The following is an 11,416-nucleotide window of genomic DNA, read 5'->3' as shown; positions in this document are numbered from 1 at the left end:
TTGTTAAGGTTAGGGTTATTTAAGGTTAGGGTTAGGCATTAGGGTTAGCAGTGTGGTTAAGGTTAGGGTTATTTAAGGTAAGAGTTAGGCATTAGGGTTAGCAGTGTGGTTAAGGTTAGGGTTATTTAAGGTAAGAGTTAGGCATTAGGGTTAGCAGTGTGGTTAAGGTTAGGGTTATTTAAGGTTAGGGTTAGGCATTAGGGTTAGCAGTGTGGTTAAGGTTAGGGTTATTTAAGGTAAGAGTTAGGCATTAGGGTTAGCAGTGTTGTTAAGGTTAGGGTTATTTAAGGTTAGGGTTAGGCATTAGGGTTAGCAGTGTGGTTAAGGTTAGGGTTAGGCATTAGGGTTAGCAGTGTGGTTAAGGTTAGGGTTATTTAAGGTAAGGTTTAGGTATTAGGGTTAGCAGTGTGGTTAAAGTTAGGGATAGGCATTAGGGTTAGCAGTGTGGTTAAGGTTAGGGTTAGGCATTAGGGTTAGCAGTGTGGTCCCCCCCCCCCCAATTGTAAAGTGGTTATCCCACTGGCTATAGGGTGAAGGCACCAATTTGTGAGTCGCTCTGGCTAAGAGCGTCTGCTAAATGACGTTAATGTGCCCTTGAGCAAGGCACTTAACCCTAATTGCTCCTGTAAGTCGCTCTGGATAAGAGCGTCTGCTAAATGACTAAAATGTAAAAAATGTAAATGGTTAAGGTTAGGGATAGGTATTAGGGTTAGCAGTGTGGTTAAGGTTAGGGATAGGTATTAGGGTTAGCAGTGTGGTTAAGGTTAGGGATAGGTATTAGGGTTAGCAGTGTGGTTAAAATGAGATTTAAAGTCAGATTTTATGACTGTGGTACTAAACTGTGCTCTTAAGGGGAAATTAATCTAAAAGCAATCAGCCTTATTCTAAAATATTTTAAATTGTTTTTTTCCTCATCAATCTACACACAATAATGACAAAGCAAAATACATGTAATTATTTTAGCTAATGTATTAAAAATAGAAAACTGAAATATTACATTCGCATAAGTATTCAGACCCTTTACTCAGTACTTTGTTGAAGCACCTTTGGCAGCGATTACAGCCTTGAGTCTTCTTGGGTATGACGCTACAAGCTTGGCACATCTGTATTTGGGGAGTTTCTCCCATTTTTCTCTGCAAATCCTCTCAAGCTCTGTCAGGTTGGATGGGGAGCGTCGCTGCACAGATATTTTCAGGTCTCTCCAGAGATGTTAGATCGGGTTCAAGTCCGGGCTCCGGCTAGGCAACTCAAGGACATTCAGAGACTTGTCCCGAAGCCACTCCTGCATTGTCTTGGCTGTGTGCTTAAGGTCGTTGTCCTGTTGGAAGGTGAACCTTCGCCCCCAGTCTGAGGTCCTGAGTGCTCTGGAGCAGGTTTTCATCAAGAATCTTTGCTCTGTTCATCTTTCCCTCGATCCTGACTGGTGTCCCAGTCCCAGCCGCTGAAAAACATCCCCACAGCATGATGCTGCCACCACCATGCTTTACCGTAGAAAGTAATCTAAAAGTAACTGAAAGTAATGAGATTACGTTACTGAGTTTGGGGAATCTAACAGTTACGACTGATGACACTTTTGGACAGGTAACTGTAAAGACTCCATTTAGAAAGTAACCTACCCAACCCTGGATCCAGTATATAGGTCTCTCCATGGGTGGGAGATGGATATTTAAGCTGATCAACACTCTCTTTATATGACTGACTGGTTGACTGATTGGTCCATTCATCCTTCCATCCCTCCTCAGCCAGAGAGGTGAGAGGTCACACATGGTTTAGATGGTAAATATTTATGTCCCCTTAGCGGTTCATCACGTGAGCAAAAGGGAACATGTTCCATCATCTATGTTAACTTACATTAGTGCAAATTGTCACACACATTTGTTCTTTGTTAGTATGAAGGTAATTTGCGTATACTGAACAAAAATATAAACGCAACATGCAGCAATTTCAAAGATTTTACATTTTACATTTACATTTTAGTCATTTAGCAGACGCTCTTATCCAGAGCGACTCACAGGAGCAATTAGGGTTAAGTACCTTGCTCAAGGGCACATTTACGTCATTTAGCAGACGCTCTTATCCAGAGCGACTACAAATTGGTGCATTCACCCTATAGCCAGTGGGATAACCACTTTACAATTATACTTTCTTCTTTTTTTTTCTTTTTTTTTTTGGGGGGGGGGGGGGGGGGGGGTAGAAGGATTACTCTATCCTATCCCAGGTGTTCCTTAAAGAGGTGGGGTTTCAAATGTCTCCGAAAGGTGGTGAGTGACTCCGCTGTCCTGGCGTTGTGAGGGAGCTTGTTCCACCATTGGGGTGCCAGAGCAGCGAACAGCTTTGACTGGGCTGAGCGGGAACTATGCTTCCGCAGAGGAAGGGGAGCCAGCAGGCCAGAGGTGGATGAACGCAATGCCCTCGCCTGGGTGTAGGGACTGATCAGAGCCTGAAGGTACGGAGGTGCCGTTCCCCTCACTGCTCCATAGGCAAGCACCATGGTCTTGTAACGGATGCGAGCTTCAACTGGAAGCCAGTGGAGTGTGCGGAGGAGGGGGGTGACGTGAGAGAACTTGGGAAGGTTGAACACCAGACGGGCTGCGGCATTCTGGATGAGTTGTAGGGGTTTAATGGCACAGGCAGGGAGCCCAGCCAACAGCGAGTTGCAGTAATCCAGACGGGAGATGACAAGTGCCTGGATTAGGACCTGTGCCGCTTCCTGTGTAAGGCAGGGTCGTACTCTCCGAATGTTGTAGAGCATGAACCTGCAGGATCGGGTCACCGCCTTGATGTTGGCGGAGAACGACAGGGTGTTGTCCAGGGTCACGCCAAGGCTCTTCGCACTCTGGGAGGAGGACACAACGGAGTTGTCAACCGTGATGGCGAGATCATGGAACGGGCAGTCCTTCCCCGGGAGGAAGAGCAGCTCCGTCTTGCCAGGGTTCAGCTTGAGGTGGTGATCCGTCATCCATACTGATATGTCGGCCAGACATGCAGAGATGCGATTCGCCACCTGGTTATCAGAAGGGGGAAAGGAGAAGATTAGTTGTGTATCGTCAGCGTAGCAATGATAGGAGAGGCCATGTGAGGATATGACAGAGCCAAGTGACTTGGTTTATAGCGAGAATAGGAGAGGGCCTAGAACTGAGCCCTGGGGGACACCAGTGGTGAGAGCACGTGGTGCGGAGACAGCTTCTCGCCACGCCACTTGGTAGGAGCGACCGGTCAGGTAGGACGCAATCCAGGAGTGAGCCGCGCCGGAGATGCCCAGCTCGGAGAGGGTGGAGAGGAGGATCTGATGGTTCACAGTATCAAAGGCAGCAGACAGGTCTAGAAGGACAAGAGCAGAGGAGAGAGAGTTAGCTTTAGCAGTGCGGAGAGCCTCCGTGACACAGAGAAGAGCAGTCTCAGTTGAATGACCAGTCCTGAAACCTGACTGGTTTGGATCAAGAAGGTCATTCTGAGAGAGATAGCAAGAGAGTTGGCTAAAGACGGCACGCTCAATAGTTTTGGAAAGAAAAGAAAGAAGGGATACTGGTCTGTAGTTGTTGACATCAGTGGGATCGAATGTTGGTTTTTTGAGAAGGGGTGCAACTCTCGCTCTCTTGAAGACGGAAGGGACATGGCCAGCGGTCAAGGATGAGTTGATCAGCGAGGTGAGGTAGGGGAGAAGGTCACCGGAGATGGTCTGGAGAAGAGAGGAGGGGATGGGGTCAAGCGGGCAGGTTGTTGGGCGGCCTGCAGTCACTAGTCGCAAGATTTTATCTGGAGAGAGAGGGGAGAAAGAAGTCAAAGCATAGGGTAGGGCAGTGTGAGCAGGACCAGCAGTGTCATTAGACTTAACAAACGAGGATCGGATGTCGTCAACCTTCTTTTCAAAGTGGTTGACAAAGTCATCCACAGAGAGGGAGGAGGGGGGGGGGGGGGGGGGGAGGATTCAGCAGTGAGGAGAATGTGGCAAAGAGCTTCCTAGGGTTAGAGGCAGATGCTTGGAATTTAGAGTGGTAGAAAGTGGCCTTAGCAGCAGAAACAGATGAAGAAAATGTAGAGAGGAGGGAGTGAAAAGATGCCAGGTCGGCAGGGAGTTTAGTTTTCTTCCATTTCCGCTCAGCTGCCCGGAGCTCTGTTCTGTGAGCTCGCAATGAGTCATCAAGCCACAGAGCTGGAGGGGAGGACCGAGCCGGCCGGGAGGATAGGGGACACAGGGAGTCAAAGGATGCAGAAAGGGAGGAGAGGAGGGTTGAGGAGGCAGAATCAGGAGATTGGAGGGAGAAGGATTGAGCAGAGGGAAGAGATGATAGGATGGAAGAGGAGAGAGTAGTGGGAGAGAGAGAGCGAAGGTTGCGGCGGCGCGTTACCATCTGTGTAGGGGCAGAGTGAGTAGTGTTGGAGGAGAGCGAGAGAGAAAAGGATACAAAGTAGTGGTCGGAGACATGGAGGGGAGTTGCAGTGAGATTAGTAGAAGAGCAACATCTAGTAAAGATGAAGTCAAGCGTATTACCTGCCTTGTGAGTAGGGGGGGACGGTGAGAGGGTGAGGTCAAAAGAGGAGAGGAGTGGAAAGAAGGAGGCAGAGAGAAATGAGTCAAATGTAGACGTGGGGAGGTTGAAATCCCCCAAAACTGTGAAGGGTGAGTCATCCTCAGGAAAGGAACTTATCAAGGCGTCAAGCTCATTGATGAACTCTCCAAGGGAACCTGGAGGGCGATAGATGACAAGGATATTAAGCTTAAATGGGCTAGTGACTGTGACAGCGTGGAATTCAAATGAGGAGATAGACAGATTGGTTAGGGGAAAAATTGAGAATGACCACTTGGGAGAGATGAGGATTCCTGTGCCACCACCCCTCTGACCAGATGCTCTCGGGGTATGCGAGAACACATGGTCAGACGAGGAGAGAGCAGTAGGAGTAGCAGTGTTTTCAGTGGTAATCCATGTTTCCGTCAGCGCCAGGAAGTCGAGGGACTGGAGATTAGCATAGGCTGGGATGAAGTCAGCCTTGTTGGCAGCAGAACGGCAGTTCCAGAGGCTGCCTGAGACCTGGAACTCCAGGTGTGTGGTGCGTGCAGGGACCACCAGGTTAGAGAGGCAGCAGCCACGCGGTGTGAGGCGTTTGTGTAGCCTGTGCGGAGAGGAGAGAACAGGGATAGGCAGAGGCATAGTTGACAGGCTGCAACAGATGGCTACAATAATGCAGAGGAGATCGGGATGAAATGAACTGAACATCAGGGAAAGGAGAGAGCAGGCCTCCCTCACCAAAAAAAAAAATATATATATATAACTCTCCCAACTTCCACCTCAGAAACTATAATTGTTTCACTGAACCACCCGAATAAAACTCTCCCAACTTCCACTTTAGAAATTAGAATTGTTGTAAACTACAGCAGACTGTTATCAGTAGCTGTAATTAAGTACAGCAGCTACCAACCACCTAACGTTAATGCCTCGGATGAGGTTAGAAAAACAGCTGAATGGTAGCAGCTAGCTGGCTCGATCACAGGTACTCTTAAGCATGAAATAACATTGGAAACAATTAACCACAGTTGCAAAAAGTTACCAGTAGCTACCCTCTAGCTAGCTAGCTTTGTTGGTCCAAGTAGTGGGTAGGCTAGCCTCGTGCTTCGCCGGGGTCCGCCGAATACAGTCCTTACCTACAATAATTACCTACAGTAACCTTCAATAACTACCTGAGTAAGCTACCTATAATACCAACTACAATACCTACCTACAATCTAAATACATTGTTTAAGCTTAACTCAACACCATATAAGAAGCCAAGCTTACCTTTCATAACGCAGCAATGATTAAACGTTGGGTAGCTAGCACAAAGATATTGTATTTAGCTACCACAGTACAGCCAGCTGGTAGTGTTGGCTGGCTAGCAATGGCTGCTGTGTTGACTTTGTTTGAAAAACAACGTCGCTGCGAACAAATGTAGCTGGCTAAAAGGATATTGTTTTTAGTTGCAACCGTTGCTAATAGCAACTCGCCAGCTAATCCAGGAGGTGAGTTAGCTAGCTAGCTTCGTGCTACATCCGGCACCGCCGAATACAAAAGTAACCTACAATAACTACACAACAGCTACCCGCAACAGCCCACGATGCCTACCTATACTACTTAATAATATACAGCCCACGATGCCTACCTATAGTACCTAACTACAATCTAAATACATAGCTTAAGCCTTACTCGACAAAGCCCAAGCTATGTATAAAGCCAAACTGGCAGACTGCAATCGGTAGCCGAAATTAAGTACAGCAGCTACCAACCACCTAACGTTAATGATAATGAGGTTAGAAAAACAGCTGAAGGTGGCAGCTAGCTGGCTCAATTACAGGTACTCTTAAGCGTGAAATAACATTGGAAGCAGCTAACCACAGTTGCTAAAAGTTACCGGTAGCTACCCGCTAGCTAGCTAGCTTTGTTGGTCCAAGAAGTGGGTAGGCTAGCCTCGTGCTTCGCCGGGGTCCGCCGAATACAGTCCTTACCTACAATAATTACCTACAGTAACCTACAATAACTACCGGAGTAAGCTACCTATAATACCAAACTACAATACCTACCTACAATCTAAATAATAATACATTGTTTAAGCTTAACTCAACACCATATAAGAAGCCAAGCTTACCTTTCATAACGCAGCAATGATTAAACGTTGGGTAGCTAGCACAAAGATATTGTATTTAGCTACCACAGTACAGCCAGCTGGTAGTGTTGGCTGGCTAGCAATGGCTGCTGTGTTGACTTTGTTTGAAAAACGGCGTCGCTGCGAACAAATGTAGCTGGCTAAAAGGATATTGTTTTTAGTTGCAACCGTTGCTAATAGCAACTCGCCAGCTAATCCAGGAGGTGAGTTAGCTAGCTAGCTTCGTGCTACATCCGGCACCGCCGAATACAAAAGTAACCTACAATAACTACACAACAGCTACCCGCAACAGCCCACGATGCCTACCTATACTACTTAATAATATACAGCCCACGATGCCTACCTATAGTACCTAACTACAATCTAAATACATAGCTTAAGCCTTACTCGACAAAGCCCAAGCTATGTATAACTAAGTTACTAAGGAAATCAGTCAATTGAAATAAATTCATTTGGCCCTAATCTATGGATTTCATGTAACAACTCCTTCATGTATGAATTTTCTGATGTTTAATCAGAGATCATTTATCAGAGTATCTCTTGTCACATTGATCACAGCTATTGTCACGCCCTGGCTCTATTGTCACGCCCTGGGGACACTGTTATGTTGAGCCAGGGTGTGTAGATCTATGTTCCCTATTTCTATGTTGGCCTGAGTGACTCCCAATCAGAGGCAACGAGTGTCAGCTGTTTGCTGGTTGTCTCTGATTGGGAGCCATATTTAAACTGTCGGTTTTTCCTTAGTTTTTTGTGCGCTTCTGTTACGTGTTGGAGCTACTATTTCCCTCCAGTGTTTTGGAGTGGTTACTTTGCACATGTTTTGTGCGCCGTTTATTTTGTCGCCCGTGTGCGCCTTGTATTCGCCTTCAGGCTTATTGTGCTTTTGTTTTGTGTGTATTTTGCACTAAAGCCTTTGGACTGAGCCTCTGCGTCCTGCGCCTGATTCGTACACCACACCCACCTTCAGCACCCTATGACAGAAGAACCCACCAAGACAGGACCAAGCAGCGTGAAGAGCAGAGAGGTTGGTCTATGGAGCAGTGGAGTAAGAGTCTCGACTGGGCCAAGCCAAGTGAGGAGCAGAAAGGTTGGACGTTGAAGCAGTGGAGTGAGAGTCTGGCGAGAACGAGGGAGGCCTGGTCCACAGGGAGGAGAGACCCCCAGAAATTTTTTAAGGGGGGGCTCACGACGTGGACGACGGGGCAGCAGGAGGCCGCGATGGAGCTGTCCAGCGGGTGTGCAGAGGAGGCCGCCAGGTTAAGGGGGACACTGGTCACAGAGGAGAGGGAAAGTGTGGAGGCACGGCGAGAGGTACTGGGGTGTGTTACCAGTCCGGTCCGGCCCGTTCCTGATCCCTGCGTAGGGCCAGTGGTGTGTGTCCCCAGTACGGTCCGGCCTGTTTCTGTTCCTCGCATCGAGCCTGTGGTGCGTGTCGTCAGCCCGGCCCGGCCTGTTCCTGCTCCCCGCACCGAACCTATGGTGCGCGTCGCCAGCCCGGCCCGGCCTGTTCCTGCTCCCCGCACCAAAGCTATGGTGCGTGTCGCCAGCCCGGCCCGGCCTGTTCCTGCTCCCCGCACCAAGCCTATGGTGCGCGTCGCCAGCCCGGCCCGGCCTGTTCCTGCTCCCCGCACCAAACCTATGGTGCGCGTCGCCAGCCCGGTCCGGCCTGTTCCCCGCACCAAGTCTGTGGTGCGTTTCGTCAGCCCTGTCCGGCCCGTTCCTGCTCTCCGCACCAAGTCTGTGGTGCGCGTCGCCAGCCCAGTCCGGCCCATTCCTGCTCCACGCACCAAGCCAGGTGTGCGTATCGTCAGCCCGGTCCGGCCAGTTGCTACTCCACGCACCAAGCCAGGGGTGCGCATCGTCAGCCCGGTCCGGTCCATTCCTGCTCCACGCACCAAGCCAGGGGTGTGTATCGTCAGCCCGGTCCGGCCAGTTGCTACTCCACGCACCAAGCCAGGGGTGCGCTTCGTCAGCCCGGTCCGGTCCGTTCCTGTTCCACGCACCAAGCCAGGGGTGCGTGTCGTCAGTCCGGCTCCGGCCAGCGGGGCCAGACCGGACCAGGGGTACTTTGGGGGGTTGGAGAGGGAGTGGGGATCGGGCCCAGAGCCGGATCCGCCGCCAAGGCGGAGTGCCCACCCGGTCCCTCCCCTGTGGTACTTAGTTGGCGCGGTCGGAGTCCGCGCCTTTGGGGGGGGTACTGTCACGCCCTGGCTCTGGGGACACTGTTATGTTGAGCCAGGGTGTGTAGATCTATGTTCCCTATTTCTATGTTGGCCTGAGTGACTCCCAATCAGAGGCAACGAGTGTCAGCTGTTTGCTGGTTGTCTCTGATTGGGAGCCATATTTAAACTGTCGGTTTTTCCTTTTGTTTTTTGTGGGTTCTTGTTTCAAGTTGGTTGTGTTTGACCGTGTACTGTCACGTTACCGTCTTTGTTGTTTTGATCGCGTTTCGCTCAATAAATGAGTATGTTTGCCTGCAACGCTGCACCTTGGTCCTCATCTGTTCCCGACGATCGTGACAGCTATGAGATTTTCTCTCCTGTGTGTGTTCTCTGGTGTGATTTTAAACTTCCTGACGAAACAAAACTCTTTCCACAGTCAGAACAGTGGTAAAGTTTCTCTCCTGGGACCAACACTTTACATGATGCGTTCATATTTTTGTTCAGTGCAGAATGTACTTTCCCCCATCATTCACCCCATCTCTTTACATTGCTTATGCATATTCGGTGGCCGGACTGTGTCCAGACTGTCAAACTCCGAACCCATCCTGGCAGATCTAAACCTAATTCGAGCACATTGTGACTTTTGTGCATCCAGACCTAATGCAGCTTGATCGGATGACAGAAGTCACATTTAAGTGTCGGGTGTAACTGAGGCCGTAGATGCTCCATATCCATTACTTTGAGGGTTTTATATAATATTACTAAATGTGTTTATTTCTGTGTTGGAGGGGCAGTCAAGAAATGGAACGGTAAGGCCACAGAACATGACATATGCAGAGCTGTGGGAGATCACCTCAAGCATGCCCCTGGTAGAGCCGGGGGTGGTGTTTACCACGGCCACAGAACATGACATATGCAGAGCTGTGGGAGACCACCTCAAGCATGCCCCTGGTAGAGCCGGGGGTAGTGTTTACCACGGCCACAGAACATGACATATGCAGAGCTGTGGGAGACCACCTCAAGAATGCCCTTGGTAGAGCGGGGGGTAGTGTTTACCAAGGCCACCACGCCTTCAGCAGGCTTGAAAAGTGGGATTGATCTGTTTGATCCATTTGTTTGTTTCAGTTTTCAGTAGTTGAATCCTTTGACGTATTGTTGACTTCAACATTTTTCATTTTCAACACAAATGCACTGGATTGGTTGAAGCAGGTCATTGGGTTAATTAGTTTTGCAATTTGTTCAAATCAAGCTTTATTTATACATTTAATTTGTTTATTTATCCCATTTTTTATATTGCGTTTATAGGCTGCAAGTACGTTCAATTTAGTTGTTTTCAAGTCGTTGAAAAAACGACCTGAAAAATACATCCTTTCAACTTTCACTTTCAACCAAAACGTAGATTGGACATCGGGCATAGTCTTATTTTCAACTTATTTTCAATGACATTTTGCTAGGTGGGATAGCACAATATCAAAACACAGTTTTAATGTGTCCAAATCAATAACCAATATGCAAAAACAGTTTGTGATACAGTTGAAGTCGGACGTTTACATACACCTTAGCCAAATACATTTAAACTCAGTTTTTCACAATTCCTGACATTTAATCCTAGTTAAGATTCCCTGTCTTAGGTCAGTTAGGATCACCACTTTATTTTAATAATGTGAAATATCAGAATAATAGTAGAGAGAATGATTTATTTAAGCTTTTCTTTCTTTCATCACATTCCCAGTGGGTCAGAAGTTCATTAGTATTTGGTAGCATTGCCTTTATATTGTTTAACTTGGGTCAAACATTTCGGGTAGCCTTCCACAAGCTTCCCACAATAAGTTGGGTGAATTTTGGCCCATTCATCCTGACAGAGCAGGTGTAACTGAGTCAGGTTTGTAGGCCTCCTTGCTCGAACATGCTTTTTCAGTTCTGGCCACACATCTTCTATAGGATTGAGGTCAGGGCTTTGTGATGGCCACTCCAATACCTCGACTTTGTTGTCCTTAAGCCATTTTGCCACAACTTTGGAAGTATGCTTGGGGTCATTGTCCATTTGGAAGACCCATTTGCGATCAAGCTTTAACTTCCTGACTGATGTCTTGAGATGTTGCTTCAATATATCCACATAATTTTCCTTCCTCATGATGCCATCTATTTTGTGAAGTGCACCAGTCCCTCCTCCAGCAAAGCACCCCCACAGCATGATGCTGCCAACCCCGCGCTTCACGGTTGGGATGGTGTTCTTCGGCTTGCAAGCAACCCCCTTTTCCTACAAACATAACGATGGTCATTATGGGGGTATTGTGTGTAGATTGATGAGGGAAAAAATATGTAATCCATTTTAGAATAAGGCTGTAACGTAACACAGTGTGTAAAAAGTCAAGGGGTCTGAATACTTTCCGAAGGCTCTGTAATTGATAAGTCGTATTCCTCCACTACATTACTATCACATGCATCAGTAGGGATTAACCAATGAGTATTACGCAACGCCCACTGAAAAAGGAAGTGGGTTTACGGTTTATACCTGCGTAGAGCCTCCACTACACCACTGGCCCTTTGGGTTTACGGTTTATACCTGCGTATAGCCTCCACTACACCACTGGCCCTTTGGGTTTACGGTTTATACC

Source organism: Coregonus lavaretus (assembly GCF_964263955.1).
Source record: "Coregonus lavaretus genome assembly, contig: HAP1_SCAFFOLD_106, whole genome shotgun sequence".
NCBI classification, from domain to species: domain Eukaryota; kingdom Metazoa; phylum Chordata; class Actinopteri; order Salmoniformes; family Salmonidae; genus Coregonus; species Coregonus lavaretus.
The sequence above is the reverse complement of the archived record's forward strand: the minus strand, read 5'-3'. Positions refer to the sequence as shown.